Genomic DNA, 22,367 nt, shown 5'->3' on the forward strand with positions numbered 1-22,367 from the left:
GCCCCATGGCCTGCGCGGCGGATTTAGTGCCGGCTACCGCTTCCTCGACGGGAGGAAGAGAGTGGTACCCTTTGTCCTTAGCACCGTCGACTACGGAGAATGCTGCGGACATGGGAGCACGCACTCTGGCTGAAAAGGGGGTGCTCCAAGACTTAGCTACCTCTTCGTGAAGCTCAGGAAGGAAGGGAGCTGGTCTTGAAGGATGTGAAGCACGTTCCCTTTGTAGAAAACAGCCGTCCAGGCGGTTGAGTGCAGGCTGCTGGGGCGTCGACCACTCAAGGCCGAGGCTCTCGACGGCCTGCTCGAGCAGACGCATCAGCTCCGCCTCGATGCTAGCTCTTTTCCCAGAGGGCCGGTGAGAAGATGGTGCGAGATCCGCGGAGCTCAACCAGTCCTCACTGCCCGACGCTAGGATAGAGCAACTGTCGTCCTCCACTCGTACGGCTTCCTCATAGTCCTCAATGGCGGCCGCGGCGGCAGACAGCGGCCGCTGACCGGCGGTGAGAGACTCGGGTGAAGCAGGCGGCGAAGCTAGCGGGCGCACCGGCGAGCTTTCGCGGGATGGAGGAGGTTCAGGAACCCGCTGAGCGCGGCGCTTTTTACGGCGCGGCAGCTCGGCGGGCGAAGGCGCGGGCGCAGCTTCGAGGAAGAATGCTCGGCGAGTCCGCAGAGTCACCATAGGCATTAATTCGCAGTGAGGGCAGCCGCCCTCGGCGAGCGCGATAGCTGCGTGATCCTCACCCAGGCAGGAAACACAGATGACGTGGTGGTCCCCGTCGCTGAGTGGAGCTCGGCAAGAGCCGCAGGAAGAACGAGGCATCTTGAAAAAGATGCTTCGTGCTCTTTTAGAAGGAGAGAATGTGCGTGTCACAGCGGCGAACACACACACAGCAATAAAAGGATATAGTACGCCGGAAAGCGTCAGCAGAAACGGCGACTGAAGGCGGCGAGATGTCGACCAGCTGCTTCAGATGCACTCATCCCGCTGGGTGCTTGGCTCAGACGGCGTGGCTTCCTCTCGGGATCCAGCGATGCGAAGTCCGCTGAAGAGATAAAAAACTGACCAAACCAGCCTCTCTGGGCCGTATTTATAGCCCTGGCCCCACCCGATTTCGGCGGGACATGACGTAATGGGCGCGAAGCGCCCTCATTGGTTCTGACGTCATGAGGAGCCTCTATCGATAGGCTGGTGCAGTTGCCGCAGAGCAGCCAATGGGCGCGCGAGCTGTCTCGCCCATGTCTGCATGCTGCTGCAATGCGTTTTACATTATTGCAAAATTAAGGATAATTTTTGGCTTCAATATCTCGAGGAAAAGAGGTTTTCCCCTAGCGTAAGATTTCTTACGCAAGAACGAGAGACCTCTCGTAAGAGAACTGTACATTTCTTGTCTATTCCACCCACTGCCACTTATACCAACGACGGAAATAAGCGCAGTTACAATAGCTTAAAGGGATAGTTTACTTTGAAATTAAATTTTGGTATGTTTTAGCTTACCTCAAGGGCATCCAAGATGTAGGTGTCTTTTTTTCCGCAGTAGTTTCAATTTTGATATTTTTAGGTCAAACCGTTCTTGTCTGTCAGTCATATAATGCAGGTCGATGGTCACTGTCTCAAAGAGCATGCACAGAGTCCAAATTAAAACAATTCCCCGTCGTCCAAATTAAACAATTCCCCATCGTAAGTACACATTGATGGCCTAAGACACGAAACGAGCGGTTTGTGTGAGAAAACGAACAGTATTTATATCGTTTTTACCTCTTGTACACAGCCACGTCCGAGTGATCTGAGAGCGCGGGCGGGTATTGATATATACAATAGAAGTCGCCTTGGCGATAGAGAGTGACTATATAGAGAGTGACAATATTTTATTGCAATAGGTAGCACTTCAAAGTCAATACCAAATCAAAACTATTTAGCACATTAGTTGTAATTGAAAAGGTTTAATGACAAAATATGGTTATCGTTACACTTAAAATAGTTACAAAAAAGATGTATGAGATGATGATAATTTATACCATTAATCTTACCCAGCATGTAAAATGTTACCAGAGAGAGAGAGAGAGAGAGAGAGAGAGAGAGAGAAAGAAAAGAGGAGGTAAAGGAAGAGACCCCCAAGAAAGGGACCCAGAGAGCCAGAGCATAAAAAGAGACAGAGCAAGAGTTACAATCTTCTTATATCCTTTCCTGACCATGTGACTTTAACCCAAATGTGAGACGTTCAAACTGACCAATCAGATCATTCCAATTTCCCCCATTGTACTAAAGGTGTGACAATTCATAGACCCCCTAAGTACAAATATCTTGGCCAACAGGCCTTGATCACTATCAGACCCAGCATGTAACCCCTCTGTGCCTTTGGAAACTCCAAATGGTCCTTGTGGTAGAAAAAGGGGGTGGAAAACAGTAAAGCAAATGGCTTTGTTCATTTCAAATATCTTGGATTATTTTCAATCCTACAATAAAAATTTAAATTATGAGTCAATACATCATAATCCTAACCCTAATTTATGGCACATACGACATCATTGTCAAAATGATCCCCATTCACACGGATCCGCGAAAACGACTAAAAACCCTGTATTATGCTGCCAGGCCATTAAATGACGATGAAACACTATAGACTGAACATGTAGCCTAATGGCGCTTTTCCATTAACAGTACCAGCTCAACTCGACTCGACTCGACTCGCCTCGTCTCGGCTCGGCTCGCTTTTCGCTCCGTTTTCCATTGCAGATAGTACCTCCACAATAGTACCTGGTCGTCATAGCGACGCCGCAGGAAACTGCCGTGACTTAATCTTTTACGCGAGATACAGCCGCTACCCACACACACAGGACAATGGAGGAAATCGAGTGTATGCTGTTTTTTATTTATTTTTTGCTGTTTTTTATTCAGGATACTCCGTCTGGCGTGTGCAATGATGACGCAGTGAATAGTGACAATTCTCTCTGACCAATCAGCAGTCTGCCTTGTTTTCACGTCACATTTTAGTATCGCCTCAGCTCGCTTAGAACCTCGCCGGAGGTGGTACGAAAAAAAGTACCTGGAAGCAGGTACAGTTACAACTTTTACACAGTGGAAAACCAAACAGAGCCGAGTCGAGGCGAGCCGAGGCGAGCTGGTACTGTGTAGTGGAAAAGCGCCATAATAAGCATGTGCATGACATCACTGACGTCTTCAGAGATTCAGGTTTTTGTTGTTTACATGGAGACCGTTTTCAAAAACGCTGCATTTTCAGGCACCCAAAACGCCGTTGTCGTGTAAACGAATGGCCAAAATGCATAAAAGGTTTTACTTTTTTAATTGAAAACGGTGTCGTGTAAGGCATTTTATTGAAGCGATAAATCATTATGTAGCTCTTTAACAAAGTTCATTGTATAAAATAATCTATTATGAAGGGTCATATTCATCCGCACAGTCACTCCAACCAAAACAATGTTCTTCCACAAATTGCATTCAGTTTATTTTTTGTTTAAAGGGCCAAAAGTTACATAGTGTACCTTTAACTGTCAAGAGTGCAATGCCACTAGTAACTAGTCATCTCTGTTTTCTCAAATTAGAATGTACAGACCAGAATATCACAGAGGCATTTTAACTTGGACTAGTAAGCTCACAGTTTTGCTTTGGCAAGCACCACTCACATTTTATTTTAAAAAGTTTGAACTACATGAAAGTGCCCCACATTGGATGGCCTTCTCCACTTTGTATTGCTCACGTTGCATTTTTGAACAGTCTGGTTATGTGTGGCTTTGATTGGCAGTTTGGAGTATGAAGGGCTCTTGACAGAACTCCCATCCGCCTCTTCCATCCAAAATCCATCAGAAAGCAGTTCACTTTAAGAGGCCTGAAGGAGAGAGGAAATCTAATTAAAAACTCCAGGGGCATCAGAAGAAGGTTCTGTGGTAACAAAAAGGTAGTTTAATTCAGTCCAGTTAATTGAATCTACAAGCCGTCCGCCACTTTTTGCTGCTCAGGCGTTCTGCGATGTTGACTCTAAAGGACCCTTCTTTCTCCACTCGTTCCTTTCCATTCCAATGCTTCTCGAGGATGAAATCAATTTCGTTCAGGGGCCACTTTTGAGTGCCCTTCAGTAACATACACAGATCAGTTTAGTAAAGGGTCACTACTGACATTTTTAGTGTAGGCCTATGTAATGCCATGTTTGGTTAGGGATGACATGAACAATAAAAATTAAAAGGTGTTATTAAAGTTACACTATGTAAATTTGGTAATTCCCCAGAGGTTCCAGATTTAGCGAAAAAAAAAAAACAACAACAAAAAACATCACGTCTAAAATATAAACACTTATAACAGGCTTACCATAGTAAATCAGGATACGACAAAAACACAATTTGTAAGAAGGATTGACGTATTGACTCATTTTTTAAAGTTTAATTTTGAACAAAAAAAGTTACATAGTGTACATTCAATCACCTTCACTTATGTGCCAAGCTGTGATGGATTCTGACTCGGTGATGCAAAAAGCTCAAAGCGGTACTTTGACTTACTGTCTATCTGGGCACATATTGACAGACACCTTATGTTTGAGAACAAACAGAAAACACCACTTTCACACTAACAAACCAAACTGCAATATCACTTGCTAACTGTTGTACCAAAAACTCTACACTCTTAAAAAAGAACGTTCATTGGCATTGATATTTCCATTAAAACCTTTAACATCCATGGAACCTTTCCATTGCACAAAAGGTTATTTTTGGAGGAAAAAGGTTATTTAAAATGTTCTTCATGCTAAGAATTTTTATTTTATTTTATAAACTGATCACTGAAAGTTTCTTTGCAGAACCTAAAACATTAATTCTATAGCATCGCTGCAAACCCCCCCTTTTAGAACCTTTATTTTTAAGAGTTTAGCATGAAAGCGCCATTACACACTTTTGAGATTACTTAAATCAAAATTTACCCTGTTTAGCCTACTTTCTTAATGCAAATTCATAGTTTCATTGTGAACAATTCCTCTGTGCACATTATTCTGAATACAAATAATGTTTTGAATAGCAATCAAAATTATGTTAAAATAATGCTAATGAACAGTCAAATAATTGTATAACCATTGTTTGTTTTTTTAAAACCAAACTTTCATTCTGGTCTGGCTCGTACGTAACACCCACTTTTCAAAATCCAGTTAATTCTCAATGGATAAAATTCAGTCCCAATCTACATTTTCTTTCTTGTCAAATATCCTGTTTCTCTATGAAATGCATCTCATTACAGACTTATTTTAACTGGAAGCAAACATCAATTTGCAATGACTTGAAAGCTTTTAGTATCTTGATTTCAATATACCCTTGCTCTTACAAACAGCAGATATACAACCTGAGCTCTTTTCCTGTCATGAAAGTGGATTCCATATAGTGCTCTCAAAGTCAAACCTTGAATATCATCCATCTGCACCACATTCTCTATTGAATACACCCCCATGCACATACATTTCATCCTGTGCCACAGCTCTTACCGCAGGAAGGCAGCGTACTTTACTCTTTTAGTCATCTGTCCATCTTCTCGGGAAAGGGCCGTGCATTGCATTACCTCAGTGGCTCATCGATTCGCTTTCACTCGTAAAGTGCTATTGACTGAAGTATGCATGCTCCGTAGTGCAACTCTTGCAATTGTGCACCAGCATTGCACAAAACCCAGCCTAGCCTTTGATCCTTCTCACCCCCATACCAATTTTTACCTCTCATGCAATTATAAATAACCACAGAAGGTTTATCCTCAAAACTCGCTTTAGGCACTGTTTTCAGAGGCAGGAGTAGAGTACTCTGTGACAGTGGTTTTCAACTGGTTCGGCTTCAGGACGCAGATTTGTTTATTGGACAAAAGTGAACAGAATTGTCCTTAAAACATTGAAATGACTCTTTCTTCAGGGTACATCACCAGTAGGTGGCAATGAGTTTATGAGTGATTTGCTGCATCTGAAATTGCATTCTTCTCTACATAGTAGGCGAAAATCAGTATTTGACAAGTATGTCTGAATTCACAGTATAAAAAGTACCCGGATGACCTACTTCTTCCAGTGAGATTCTGAAGTGTGCATATTATGGACACTTTACTATCCCATGAGGCCACAGGAAAAGATTTGTGATTTGCAGTGAAGCGACGCAACTGACACAGGTAGGTCTCATGTTAATGAAAACATGTCAAATGTAGCACGTCCAGATTACATTCATACTAGACATATTCATACTATATAGAACATACTTTTTTAGAGGTCGCAAAGTGAAAGTAAGTACTTAAAATAAATACCAACTCAAGTGAATATGTGCTTTCGGACTCAGCCAATGTCTTTATGAATCATTCAATCATTATTTCAATCAGTTCATTCGAATATGCTAAATCATTCAGGACTGAAACATGCCTGTTTTTGTGAGTTGGTCATTGAATCGTTCATTTAACCAATTTGTTCAAACACACTGATTCATCCAAGTAATGTCTTAGGCCTCGTTTACGCTGTCAGTGAAATGTGACCCAATTCCGATTTTTTGCTCATATGTGACACAGATCCGATGTGTTCTATGACAGTGTAAACAGGAAAAAAACGCATGCATTTGGATATTTCGAGATAGGTTTCATGTGCCAAAGCGACTGTCATGTAAACAGGCAGACCGGATTTTCTGAGGCATTAGGCAACGTCTCCGCGGTTTAATGACAAGAGAAACCCCGACATGCATCTGCAATGGGACGGATGGCCCGACGAAATGTTGTGTCGTCGTAGGAGAGGAATGTGAAAAAAAGTTGACACAACATACTGTCGTACACAACAAAATTTCGGAACCACTGCTCCTCGTTAAAGCCAATATTTAAAGCCAATATGCTCCCACCAGTCCTGGGATCTCTCTCACACACAATAACTGAAATATATGTGCAATGATTGTACTTTTCGTCCTCCTTCGCCTCATAATCATGGTGATGTTTGGCGAACTTCGCATATATCGCAGAGCTAGCATCAAGCATATTTTGCGTCCGCCCATACTGTGCAAGATAATTGAACCCTTTAAGCATGCGCGATGTTTCAGATAGTATGGCAAGTGTAAACACATGAATCGGATATGGGTCACAGTTGAAAGAACGTGTAAACGGATGGTCCAAAAAATCGGATAAAGGTAACAAATCAGAATTGGGCATCAAGACCTGCAGTGTAAACGAGGCCTTAATGAGTGTATCATTCATTCAACCAATTCGTTCAAACACTTAACTCAGGAACTAAATCCTGTGAATCATAAATACTCTATGATTTTTCAGTTTTTAGAATGGATTTGCTCTAACCTATTTCCATTGCCGGAGCGAACAAAAGAAAAGTATCTGGAAATAAGTCTTATAAGTCTTAACTTCTTGTAAGGACAAGCAGTATCAAACTTGTTATGACTGTCTGTGTTCATTTGCAACAACAACAACAACAACAACTCTCTTGCTTGTGTTTTTGTTTGCATTTACATTTATATTTAATCATTTAGCTGACACTTTTATCCAAAGCGCCTAACAAATGAGAGCAATAGAAGCAATTAAACTACTGTAACAACGTGACAACAATATGCAAGTGATGTGACTCTAGTCTAACGTAGTATGTCATTAAAAAAAAAATATATATATATATATACAATAGAAGAGAAAAGACAAGAACCAGGGTTGTACATTACACTATATGTTTGTAGTGTTTGTTTGTTTGCTTAAATGAACTGCAAAATTGACAGTTTGTCAAATAATCTTTTGGATTTCAATGATTTATTAAGCGTTTGAACGATGACTTTAGGACCTTTTAAAAAGCGCAATCTGTTGACATTAATGTGTGTCACTTATATTGTCTTTGAGAGATGTTTTCTTAAAGATAAAATACATTTAAACCAAATGTAAAACAGCGACAGTAGGTAGGTCTATTTATGTTTTGCTGACATACAGTATAATCTGATACTGAACCAGTTAGAAACAGTTTGAGCAATGTTGTTACGATACCGTAATAACATCTGCAGACAAATGTGATTTTGTGTGCTAATGTTGCTCGAAAAGGTTATTGGAAAAAATGCACATTTAGAAAGTGTTTAAAAAAACTGTTTAGAAAGATTCCCTTCCAATCTTTTGTTTTGACTTCTTATGGAGGTGGCACTAGGGTCAGACCCCTCAAATCTTCCCGTAATCCTGATTTCATTCTCTTGGTTGTCAATAATTTACCAATGGGGTCAGCAAAAACCATATACAGTATCCTTGTGGCGAGTGGGGCGTATATTCTTTTACTTCGTGTAGTTTTCTTGGTGTTTTTTTGAGGATGACACAAAGCCTATCTATAATGGCATGTCTGATTTGACTAGTTTTACCAATTAGCCATGGCGTTTGATTAGACTCACAGGCTTTGATATCAACAAAAGAAATTGGGAATCTTTTTTCTCCCTTTGTTAAAAGATTATACGCTGTTTTGTTTTGCAGTCCTTTCTATTTTGCAACCCTCCAGTTCAGAACCACTGGTTTAGATCATAGCCTTCCAGCTGAGAAATCAGACCGCTTGGAGCCACAGCAGAGAGATTTTAATTAAGAGACCTAATTCAGTCTGGGTGAGGTGCCAGGAAAAGGCAATGCCACATGGGCTGGCACAGTCCGCAAGAGCTTGACTCACTGCATGTGTATGTTTGAGAAAGAAAGAATGTGTGAACAGAGAGTTTCAGGGTTTTAGTGTTGCTTGGCAGCCATATTGGATGCTGTGAGACTGCTATGTTACATCTCAGATAGAGGTGCTTCTCTGAATGGCCTAATCAATAGTCAATTTTCTGGAAAAGAAAAGTTGCTGCCTTACATTTTTAAGTACAATCAACTTTATTTAGGATATTTAAGTAATTTCAACTATCACATTAACCTGACTTAAAAAAAAAAAAAAATTGTTGAATCTTGTATAACTTTAAAGTTGAAATTTGCTTAACTTATTTTGAGTGAAACCAATCTAAAAACACATGTTTTCATAACTTATTGATCATATAATTTTTTTACAGTGCCTTGGCATTAAAAAGAAACGCATGCAGTGACAAGTAACCACCTTCTCTGCTGGTTTGACAAGCAGTACATTATGTTTGATCTTTTTGTTCCCTCCTATTTGTGTTTTTTGCATAAAAATAAGTTTAATGTGTGACTGTAAGCCACTGACATATTTTACAGACACTAAATGTAAGCAAAGGATCTGATCCAGACATATTTACAGTGTGGTTCAAAGTGCTTCTTCTGTTTTGCTAAATATTTAAAAATGGAATTATATACACAACCTGTAAAAAGTTTGGAATCATTATGTTTTTAAAATGTTTAAGATTAAGAGACCTAATTCAGACCTGAAAAAGATAAGCCAGAATACAATTTGGCATTATGTTTCCATAAATAATAGTCAGCAAACCTGCTTTCAACACTGATAATAAAAAAATAAAAATTCTTGAGCACCAAATCAGCATATTCAGATGATTTGCAAGATCATGTGACACTGAAGACTGGAGTAATGATGCTGAAAACTCAGCTTTGCCATCACAGGAATACATTACATTTTAAAATATATTACAATAAAACACTTATTTTAAATTGTAATAATAATTCACAATTATCAAATAAATTTAGCCTTGATGAGCATAAGAGACTTCTTTCAAAAACATTAAAAAAAAAATCTTACAAATCAAACTGTTTCATGTGAGACGGAAGCTATTGTGCACCCACAAGATGTAACTTCACTTTTTCTGAATATTTGCACGGGAAATCTATTGGACTGTAGATTTGTAATTAAGCTCTTATCCCCATTGTTGAATCACAGAACCGAGCTTCAGTTATTTTGCCAAGATTTATCTCATTTATTATTAATTGTCAAGACATGGAGAGAGAAAAAAAATTACTGGAGAGATCATGTCTTCATGCCCAGCTTTCTCTGACTCTGTACACAAACTTTGCCCGTTTATATGCTGACCAAGGGAACTTACATTATCCCTACAAGGTAGGAAAACATGTTGTTCATGTTTAAAATCGATGTACATCATGCTAACACAGTCCTCCTTCCTGTCTAAATATGTTCACCATGGTCCATTTCTGTATAAAGACCATAAATGATATATAATCGTATCTTAGTAAGATGTGTCAACATTTGAACCGCTTTAATTATATATATTTTTTATTTTATTTTTTTTTTACTTTACATTTGCGTCATTAGATATTTGAATGTTGAAACCCAATGCTTATGTATAAAAGTGTAATTATGTTTAAAATTACGCTAAAGGGGTACCCTCTGTGTCAAAAAGTGATGCTTAGGTGTCCTCAGCAAGCCTCAATATGTGTCAAGTTGGTGAGAATGTGTTGGAACTGTTGGTTTTTAAGAATTCACAAAGAATAGTGACTAATTCAAGCCATGTTTTATCTTCAATGTATCAACTATTACCATCAGGAAAGTGTTAAAGGGTTCCATTATGTAAAAGCAACCATTGCAAAAAATAATTTGTACCAGTATCAAGTCATATTTTAAATAGTAAGATGTACTGTAGTAATTGGCATGGCATTCTTTTAAATGTGTAGCCTAATTTTAAATGATGTTGAGTGTTGTATTGCATTACTGCAGCTTCAGAGACCAATTTCCTTGGAAAAGGTCAATAAATTCGAACTTATTAATTATAATAGTCACATAATTAATATCACTAATTTGCTTGTATTATTAAAATTGATATTCAAATTTTCATTTAAACTTCTGAACTTTTCTATTTATTCTCCAAATTTAAATTTGAACCATAAAAAACAAATTTTTCCCCAATATGTTCTGTTTTGTAGCGCACTGTAGATATGCTGAAGCTTTGACAGATGCTGTGCTATCTCTGATGCTCTCTCTATAGCGTACAACACTTCCTAGGGCCTCTTTAGACTAGTAATCTTAAGGCTGTCCATCTCTGACTCACAGCCACTCACACACTGATACAGCAGTGAGGCAGAGATTACGAGGCCTTTAAGATGAAAACATCTCTTTGGGTTTGTATGGGAGTGCTTTGGTTATCGGGAAGTATTCCAAAGGGCTTTCACATAAAAAAATAAAAAATACAAAAAACACTCCTGGGTTCCTTCGCTCTCTCGCTGTGTCCTTCAAGGGTCTGTTGTTCATTTCTGTGTGATAATGTTAACAAGTCTCTAAAGCCTTGTTCCAAACTCGGTGAGCTCCCAGCATTTTTAGGGATCATACTGTAGGTAAAATTGTTTTGCCTACTAAGACACCTATTTTGGCCGAGTTCTGAAGCAGCATCACTTGTATCCTTTTATTTATTTATTGCAATGAACTTCAAGTTGATTAAAACTTGTTGCATCTGATTAAAATGGATGGAGTAATTACCCAATATTTGTGTGCTCCATGTATTTTTGTGCTTATTAAAGTATTGAAGCATTAGCTTAGCAATGGCAAACATATCTGTGAGCATTAGTGGAGTCTCTTGTGCGATTCACGTTAGGGACCGTTAAGCATTTTAGATCAGCCCTTTAGGAGATTCCACTTTGGTCAGGATGCTGCCTTAGAATTAGCTGTCTATGTAGACCATACACTCGGGTTTAGAATAGAGCCTAAGAGGCCGTTCACATAAATATGCATTACATGTATTTTTGTTTTTGTTTTTGTTCTTGTTCACACTGCACATAAGTCTGATTTATTTTCACATCTACTTCTATAGCAATGACTGTCTACCCCACTTAGGCAAAATCTGGTATCCAAATGTCTTCAGCATCTAAGAAAGAAGCTCTTATGTGGTAAAGGATAAAAGCTAAAACATACTAAATGTTGCATCTGCTTGTGTCAATCTTGCTTAAAACTAGCTTTATTCCTATTGGCAAATTGAGGTGTCTTGTTTTAAAGGGATTGTTGACCCAAAAATTTAAATTCTGTCATCATATGAATTGTGCAGTTTAGTCCAAATTTTCTGAAGAGACACGACTGCATTGAATTTAGGCTTTTATTCACAAATAAAATAACATCAGTTGTGGTAAATGGAAACTCAAGCATGTTCACTTGACGTGCGAGAACCAATGAGGTTCATTCTCGTGTTATGCAGCACATTTGAGATTTCACAAGAACCAACAAGGTTTGTTCTCATTTTTGGTTGAGCTTGTTTATGTTCGTTTATATGTGAATACAAGTTAAATGTGTTCATTGTATTGAATAAACTGTCAAAGTAGTAGTTTCATAGTTGTCAATGGAGGGACAGAAAGCTCTTAGATTTCATCAAAAAGATCTTCATTTGTGTTTCCGGATATGAACGACATGAGGGTGAGTAATTTAAGACAGAAGGTGGGTGAGAGGGTGAGACTGAATTTTAATTTTTGGGTGAACTAACCCTTTAAGCATAAATCAAATGAAATTTTGTGAGGATTACATTCAATACCTTAAAAAAAAAAAACAGCTGAGGTAAGAATAATACATACATTTTAAGATATATTCACAGAAATAAATTCTTATTCATCTTAGAGAGTTTTGCTTCTCAAATATTTGTTTTAAGTATATTTTCTTTTTCTGGAAAACAGGACAAAATCTGATTATAGGTACAATATGGGAGAATTTTGTATCAAAATATCCCAAAACTACCTGAACAGTGTTATTTACACTCACCTAAAGGATTATTAGGAACACCATACTAATACTGTGTTTGACCCCCTTTCGCCTTCAGAACTGCCTTAATTCTATTGATTCTATTGCATTGATTCAACAAGGTGCTGAAATCATTCTTTAGAAATGTTGGCCCATATTGATAGGATAGCATCTTGCAGTTGATGGAGATTTGTGGGATGCACATCCAGGGCACGAAGCTCCCGTTCCACCACATCCCAAAGATGCTCTATTGGGTTGAGATCTGGTGACTGTGGGGGCCATTTTAGTACAGTGAACTCATTGTCATGTTCAAGAAACCAATTTGAAATGATTCGAGCTTTGTGACATGGTGCATTATCCTGCTGGAAGTAGCCATCAGAGGATGGGTACATGGTGGTCATAAAGGGATGGACATGGTCAGAAACAATGCTCAGGTAGGCCGTGGCATTTAAACAATGCCCAATTGGCACTAAGGGGCCTAAAGTGTGCCAAGAAAACATCCCCCACACCATTACACCACCACCACCAGCCTGCACAGTGGTAACAAGGCATGATGGATCCATGTTCTCATTCTGTTTACGCCAAATTCTGACTCTACCATCTGAATGTCTCGACAGAAATCGAGACTCATCAGACCAGGCAACATTTTTCCAGTCTTCAACTGTCCAATTTTGGTGAGCTCGTGCAAATTGTAGCCTCTTTTTCCTATTTGTAGTGGAGATGAGTGGTACCCGGTGGGGTCTTCTGCTGTTGTAGCCCATCCGCCTCAAGGTTGTGCGTGTTGTGGCTTCACAAATGCTTTGCTGCATACCTCAGTTGTAACGAGTGGTTATTCAGCTTGAAGCAGTCGGCCCATTCTCCTCTGACCTCTAGCATCAACAAGGCATTTTCGCCCACAGGACTGCCGCATACTGGATGTTTTTTCCTTTTCACACCATTCTTTGTAAACCCTAGAAATGGTTGTGCGTGAAAATCCCAGTAACTGAGCAGATTGTGAAATACTCAGTATTTCTGTAATATTCTGCCTGTCTGGCACCAACAACCATGCCACGCTCAAAATTGCTTAAATCACCTTTCTTTCTGACATTCAGTTTGGAGTTCAGGAGTTTGTCTTGACCAGGACCACACCCCTAAATGCATTGAAGCAACTGCCATGTGATTGGTTGATTAGATAATTGCATTAATGAGAAACTGAACAGGTGTTCCTAATAATCCTTTAGGTGAGTGTATATTTCAATTGTGTACTTATCCTAAATGTTTCCAAGAATTTGTAAATTCAGAGAAATTCACAATTTTAAATAGTGCCTGTCCCTTGTCACTTGTCGCCTTTCTGCTTGTACTGCCATGGTAACCATGGCGACAGATGTGGACAACTGCATAATGTTTAGCGGCATGCTGTTGTTGTTTTGTTCAAACATTATGGATCATGGCAAGCAGACTTTGGGACAAAAGGAGAAATAAAATATCGGTGCAGCGTTTTCAAGATGCCGAGAGCTCCACGTCCGCGACAAACTTGTGTGAGTAGTAATTCAGCACTTAATGGTGAATTACAGTAGAATTACATTTCAGTAGAATGAAATGTCCTTATTCCTTTTTATCCGCGGGACTCGCGTGTGGCGCTGCCGCCCTGATATCTGTCTCTCATTAGCAATCGCACCCTGCTTCATACCACAGTCATGTTAAAAAACATGAATGTATACACTCATCATAAACATTATTAACGTTAGATCCATCGGCATGACGACAACTTCCATAATTCCATGCTCATTTACTGCGTCATCAATCTACGCCTTTGTTATTGTAAGAGGTAAGTGACCCCTAGCGGCGAAAAAAACAACAACAGATAGCTTTAAAGGGAAGTAAAATCAACCTAGGGTCCTTTACACCATGACCTCGAGCCAAACACCCCCCCAGAAGCCTTTTTAAAGTTAGAGTTTATTTAGAGATATCAGCCGGATGGCTTAGTGCAGGCGGTAACGGATCCAAGGATGTATCTCGTAAATTACCCCACTTATAATTTCCAGAATGGTACCAAACTTCTACAGTAGTACAAATAGGTTCTGTACTCATAAAACGAGGCATTGGAAAGTTTGTAAGTACATCAGGAGTTTATTTAAATAATTCGGGAAAAGCACTTAAACGTCTTGTCAGAAAGAGATGCATAAGTGTAACGACGGCCAGTTCCAGGAATATTTTGTTGGTAGTACCAGTTTGCAACAGTTATTTGTTAACACTAAGTTGTCAACACTTAAGAAAAAATTATAATTTGTCGTTACACTACATCCTTATTTATCGCTTTCTGCCAGGACTTTTACGTGCTTTTCCCAAATCACGGAAGTGACCTCGACATCCGGGTTAGCGGTAGCATGAGTCGTCAGGCAAGTGTTATTTAAATAAACTCCTGATGTACTTACAAACTTTCCAATGCCTCATTTTATGGGTACTGAACCTATTTGTACTACTGTATACGTTTGGTACCATTCTGGACATTATTAGTGGGGTAATTTACGAGATACATCCTTGGATCCGTTAGCGCCTGCAATAAGCCATCCGGCTGATATCTCTAAATAAGCTTTAATAATGTTCGACCAAGGGAAAAAAAGCTTCGGAGGGGGGTGTTTGGCTCGAGGTCATGGTGCAAAGGACAAATTTGCATTTGGTGCAAAAATCCATTTTTAACCAGGCTGGTTTTGATTTTACTATATGACTAGTCTCTTTAGGCCTATATTATTTTGTTTTTATGATTGGCTAATAAATTATTTAAAAATCACACAATGTGATTTTCTGGATTTTTGTTTTAGATTCCGTCTCTCACAGTTGAAGTGTACCTATGATAAAAATTGCAGATCTCTACATGCTTTGTAAGTAGGAAAATACTTGTTCTCCCCACTGTATATAGGGATATATGCATATTCAAACACAGGGTTGGTGTCTGATGCAAAAAAAGTAACAACAAATATTTAAGTAATCCATAAAGTTTCGAGATACTTTTTTTGTTATTGACAAAAATGTATTCAAAAATACTGTGTTGAGTCAAAAATCCATATAATATGGGTCAATTTGTCCCCCTTTATGCATTCTAGGGGTTGTGATACAAAAATATTTTTTTCTCCATTTTATGACCAAGAAATATGAAAATAACATTAATGATGGTCCGAAAAAATAAATATTTGTAAAAAATCACTGCATGCCGGGTCATTTTGACCCCCTTTATGCATTCTAGGACAATAAAAGCCAAAGTGTCAGATCCCTGAACCTCACTCAAACTCATTTACCACACAACATCGATACTTATTATTCATGTTGCAAAGGCCCACAAGATGCTGTAATTGGGCATTGAATGGGACATGCTGTTTACGAGCATATTAATGGATGAAACATTTTTTGCGTCCGGCAATATGGTTAGCGCCTTTTTGGCTCATTAAGAAATCCTGCATTTGTGAAGTGCTTCACATACTTTTGTACTGTGTGTCTTTTAGGCCTTAGAGTCGGTGTGCGCAATCCCTTTTTACTTGTTGATAATGTTTTTTTGTTTTTTTTTCAATCACATTGTGTAACAGTTCTGCTGCCCTTTTCAACACTCCTGGGAGAACTCCTAATTAATGGCACAGTTTCACTTTTAATGCATCGAGAAGCCATTATTTGAATCACATTTTCAGACTTTTGTTAAATGAATGAATAGAAGAAAAGTGTTTCTATAAATGTATGCAGAAAAACTGACTGAAGGGCGCGTTGAATGCGAGAGAGGGAAAATTGCCATTATTCAGAGTTTCTGTCAGGAAGAAACGGGAACCCTACAGGAGCAGCGAGCTGTTGAAAACCTCACTGAGTCCAACAGAGCAGGTAATAGTTGGACATTTCTGTTCTGGTCCCTTAAGTACTTTGCTGGCCTTTCGGATAGTGAGTGCAACTAAAAAAATCAAGTGTGTCATTTGGCGAGACAGAAAAAATGTGTGTAGAAACGCATCAGGATCCGTTTGATGCATATGAAATTGATTCGCAGCTCTTGCTTAACCTCACCTCACATTCCTGTCCCGTCTCATCGCGAAAAGCATCTTGCAGAAAGTTTCTCAATGTTCCGGCTGTCTTCGTCTGAGCTCTCACCCTCTGACCTGTTTTATTTCCGTTACGGAAAGGTGGCTTGACATTCCCGGCTGCAGACATTCGTCTGTTTTATCATTCTCAGTCTCATTTCTTATAGCTTGTGCTTGTCAAGTGTTCATTTAATCAATTCTGCTTGCCATTCTTATTTTAGGCAGTTGTGAGGAGCACCTGAGTTCTCTTGTGAGCATAACCAAACTCATTTTTGTGAGCATCGGTTAACAGGTAATGGTTTCCCTCTGTTGTCTGATGAACTTGAAGACCTTATGACCTCTCAGATGTTTATCGCTCCAATACAACAACTCACTCATTTGATTTCTGGGGAAAAGAATTTGCTCTGGCTGTTTCCCCATCAATAGGATGTACTGTTACAGATAAACCACACACGGAGAGAGCGTTGCTATTTTGAGGCAACTGAAATAGACTGTGCCATTTACCAACTGAAACCTGGTCTAAAGTCAATGGCGCAGTATTTTCTTTGTTATTTAAAGGGTGCATTAGTAAATATGCGTCTATAGGCGAGTCCACAACGCGTGTACACTCTGCTTATTACACACACAGGCAGCAGCACACAAACATGGCAAATATTACAAATAAAAGGATTATAATGTACATAAAGATATGGTGGAATCCGGCATGTCCCGTAGATGGTCTGCTTGCGCACTTTAACCTTGCAGCACGAGCAGCTCCGTTTCCTCGCTAGAGAAGCATTCAGTTTTTCCGCTTGCAAATTCCGCCATGTAAATAGCGAATCCGCCATGCTTCCTTCTGAGGATTATTGTGGACTACAAAAACAACAACAACTTGAGAAGCAAAACTGCATGATATATACTTTACATCTTTCCCAAGAATACATCTTAAATTAATTGTTTTTGTATTACCACATTGGCAATTATTTTTATCTTTTTAAAAAAAAAGCTTAAATCTAAAAGCATTGAGTGCCAACAAATAGGTTACTGGGAATAATTTTGTCTTTTATTTTAACAGTGTGAGATTGACCACTTTACAGATGTGAAGTACATCTCCATATTTCACAGATATATGAATGAACTCTTTCAGCTTATTCAACGTGTAAATTAAGAGTTCAGAGAAGGTATCATGTATAATATGTTAATACATGTGTGCGTTGACAAAAAATAAAGAAAAATTCAGGTCCGTTTTTTGATTAAATCAATGCTTGTTAGCATAAAAACATAGCATAAACTATCTGATTAGTGCGACATAAATAATTCCATATACATTCATTTATAACCTTAAAATATGTTTCATACCCATAAAGTTACAGCCTTGACAGCTGTCTCCTATCTTGGGAGCATGGAGGGAACTACATCCATGAATTATGAATCAGATTACAGTATGAGTAGAGATCTCGATCCCACCTCTCTTTTTACAGGCGCGTGCTGATTTTAAATCAGAACAGTTTCTTATGTTGTGGGCCATGAAATATTTAGCACCTGAAATGGAGTGCAGCTATTAATGTTGTACGTGAGCGCAATATCTTACATCAGTGGTGAGTTCTGAAATAATAAACGTCACACAAAACCCGGAGATTCATGTGTGTGAGTTCAAAATGAACCGAAAACAGATCACCTGGCTAATAGATAAAGATGAGCAGGTGAAGATTAACTTGTTTGCTAACTAAAGTCTGTGATATTCTGCAGTTTGATTCATTCTAGTGAATTAGTTTGTTCGGATGATTCAAATAAAATAATTAAGAATTATGTACGTGGCATGTTAGTTATTTTCAATGCCGAAATATTTAGTTTAAGTGTTATTATAGTTATTATAGTGGCCAAAAGTGATGTCAGGAGGCATGATTTGTTTTGAATGCATCTACAAGTTCAAATAAACCATAAAAATGAGAGTAAAAATGAGAAAAATGAGAATGAGTCATAAAAATGAAATAAAAACCATAAAAATGAGAGAGAGTCATGACCTGTAATTTTCACTTTTCCACGAGAATCAATGTATGTTATGATTGCCTAACGATTATACACTGGCCGGGAAGCCGATATTTAAAAGTGAAGCGTTTGTTTACCCCTGGGTTCGTAAACTAGCCCACGTGCACGCGCACTCAAATACGAGATTTTAATTTCTGCCCCGACTTGACGTCAAGACGGGGCAGGATATACCATATATGGACACCGCAGACCTATGCTGCAGGAAGCCCGCCCTGCCCCTCTCCCCCTCATATTCAGTCGCGAAAGATGCAGAAACGTAGTGCACACGTGAGTTGCTCTGTTGTTGACTGCCAGAATCAACATGTAACTAAAATGTGTTTTCTCTCCCAAGAACGGACCAAGCTGTCAGGGACCAGTGGATTAAATTCATTTTTAATGATGCGAACCGCATCCTACAACCCTTCCCACTGGCTGAACGTTAGGTGTCTGTGCTAATCATTTTACGCCGGAATCGTTCACAAATTTGAATGTCTAAAAAACCACAACGTGAAACAAGGCAAAAACACCACATGATAGCAAACGTTGATCTCAATAACCACTGTAAGCTGATAAAAAAAAAGTAGACTACATCTCCGTTAATGTAATCTACATTAAATAAAAGGTATAATGTATGTCTCAGTCAAAATGATTGTCTTTACCATTCAGAGACATCTTGATGTAGACGTCCTTCCATCGACTCTACATCTTCCCTTTCCAGCTCAGGTTCAGAGTCTGGCTCGTGCATATACGGTTGAAATTCCGTAGGTCGCGGCCAGGTCGGGTTCATTCACAACTTGCGACATGATGTCTGCGCCATGATGTCATTTTGGAATGATATGCTGAAGTTACCTGCGGTGTCAACCCCCCCTCCTTCCTGCCACCAATCAACGCGCCCCTCATTTGCATTATTAAAATGACCGTCCACGACAGCCAAAATATCGCATCAGATCTCGCGAGACAATAATGCCTTCAGAAATAAGGGTCAGAGGAGTTCTGTGTTTATTTTTTTTCCACTTTTCTTTTTTAGAAGGGCCTGAAAGACTATAATATAGAGTGTGGGTATCCAAGGTAATACTAGGTTATGAATACTTTAAAATGAAAATATTTTATATTTTTTAAATATTTTAAATATGAGGAAAGATCAAAACACTCAACTTGGTTTATCTACAGGTTCTATTTTACTATAATTATTTTATTTTTTTAATATAAATAACTCACAGAAAAAAGCATATATTTACTACAACATAATCAGTTATTAATATTTAGTTCGTTCTCTTGTTTTTGCATGTGTTCGTAATTTCTTTGTAGACAGCCTGGACAAACAATTTGGCATATTTCATTGCATTATCACAAAATCACCCTTATTGAGATCATTGAGTTCATTTGTAGTTTTTATACTAGAAAAATACAGCTCTGATTAAATTATACATTATATCATCAGATAGTTGCTGTATATTTCGGAAAATGATCAGGTGTGCCCTGCTATGATGACCTATGTGCTAATAATGCAGAGAGAAGACAGAGGAAGATAAGCAAAGTTTCGTCACATCCTGAACTTGAATTATGAGTCTTGAACAAATATTGAGTCATCAGGCAATTTAGCTTGACATTGACTTAAGTCACCTCTCCGAAAGCACTATTAAATCCAATTCAATATTATTCACTGAATATTCTCCTTCATTAAGATCTCAGATGGATGGCAGCTTTTCTATAAAGGAAAAAAAAATGACAACATAGGAAGAAAACTTTTATTATTATTTCTTCCCTATTGGACCATGTCCTTGACAATATTCAGAATTTAACTTGAAAAATGAACTGCATCCCATGATCTCGTGCGCATTAAGGATCCAGCATGCTTTCCGGCCTCATTAATGCTTGAACATCTGCAGTCCACTCACATAATGGACCATAGGACTTCAGTGGACGCCTTTAAACAAAGTCGCCTGGTGGAAGAATAAAGGTTTCCCTCCTCCTTTTTAGTGCTTTAGTCTCTGTTAATGCACACATTTCATGCTGGGAGACTGTCTCTGTTTCCATAACTTCCACATCTCCAAGGAAGGTACGGAAGTGACAAAAATTGAGATTGACCAGCAGGGTGTGTGGAAATAAGAGAGCGCAAGATCCTGTATTTTTTTTTGTTCTATTGCCAATTAATTAGTACCACGGGGAGCCGAAAATGACTGAGAAACTGTCACGAGAGTCTTTATCAAATCTGTTTAGAGGGCCATTGATGTAAAGCAACACCAGTTGAAAGCTTATGTATGAACTAATGTTTGTGCTATTAGTACTGTCTGCTAATTTATAGCCATGTCTACCTATCAAGATGATTACCTTGTCAACCACTGGTCATCTGCTGGTTTACTGCTATGGTAGATTAAATCTGTTCCATAATCTGCTCTGATAGACACACTGTCTGGATAGCCTATAAGGTCATTCACACTGATAGTGATTTGAAGTGACAAAACAACCGCAAGTCATTCATTATCTTTCCTGGTTTATTTTTGTTTATTGGCTTTTTCATTTGCATTGGCATGTTCCATTGTTTGTTTTTAGTAAATCCTCTTTAGCACCCTCCTCTCAATAACTGTACTTCAAAATAAACAAAATCAAACCAAAAGTATTATATAATCATATTATATTTTATTAGTATATATTATTGTAGTTTTTTTGTGTGTAAATTATAAAACCCTATTTTTAAATAATTGCTAAAAACAATGATACTATTATTTAAACAATATTAAAATATACTTATGTATAATATTAGTATTATATTTTATTATATCAGTATAATTTTACAATTTGTGATTAAGGTGAATTATATTTTATTAGTATATATTATTATTGTTGTTTTTTGTAAATTATGAAACCCTATTTTTAAATAATTGCTAAAAACAATGATACCATTATTTAAACAATATTAAAATGTACTTATGTATAATATTAGTATTATATTTAATTATATTAGTTTAATTTGATAATTTATGTTTAAGGCGAGACATTACAGGCAAAATTTTTTTTTTTTTTCATGCATCTGGCAATTTTGAGATTTTGGCCTTTTTGAGATTTTTTTTTTTTTTGACTATTGGAAAGATAACATCCAAAATACACTTAACTGTATCTTTTAGAGCACTTTATCTATTTGTGTCTTTAGATGTCAGTTACAGTATAAAAACCTTTGACTCTAATATATATAAAAAAATTAAACAATAAGCTTGAACCTGACTTTTTTTGTTCAAGAAATGTATGCAAATTAGTGCATATTTAATTAGACAATGCCTCATTTGCATAATTCATCAATTGAATGTATTAAATTATTAATGTAATCAATCAACTGGTGAAGTATGGTGATAGCTAATAGTTTTTTTTAGTTATTTTTACCTTATTCACCTGGGGTGTCTTGCCTTAAATAATATGATCATTTCACGTAGTAGCAAGGTAGTATAATTTTGATGCCTCTTACCTCTGATGTGCCGTGTGAATTCACTCTCAAATATAAAGATCCTTGTACGTATCGACCGGTGGCACTTGGACTTGGATGATTGTCGTTTGTTGGCACAGAGATTAGCAGCGATTGAGCTGATAACAGGAGAGTGATAGGTTAATTCACCTGCTCTCACTCCTACCATATCACAAAGAGAACAAAATGTTGTCCTCCGCTTTTTTCGAGTCACTCCCGCACCAGTTTTGCACCCCAAATATGTGATGATAATGTGCAGTCAACTCAGTAGCGTCGCTACGTTTA

This window comes from Leuciscus leuciscus, assembly GCF_965113295.1.
Source record: "Leuciscus leuciscus genome assembly, contig: HAP1_SCAFFOLD_272, whole genome shotgun sequence".
NCBI classification, from domain to species: domain Eukaryota; kingdom Metazoa; phylum Chordata; class Actinopteri; order Cypriniformes; family Leuciscidae; genus Leuciscus; species Leuciscus leuciscus.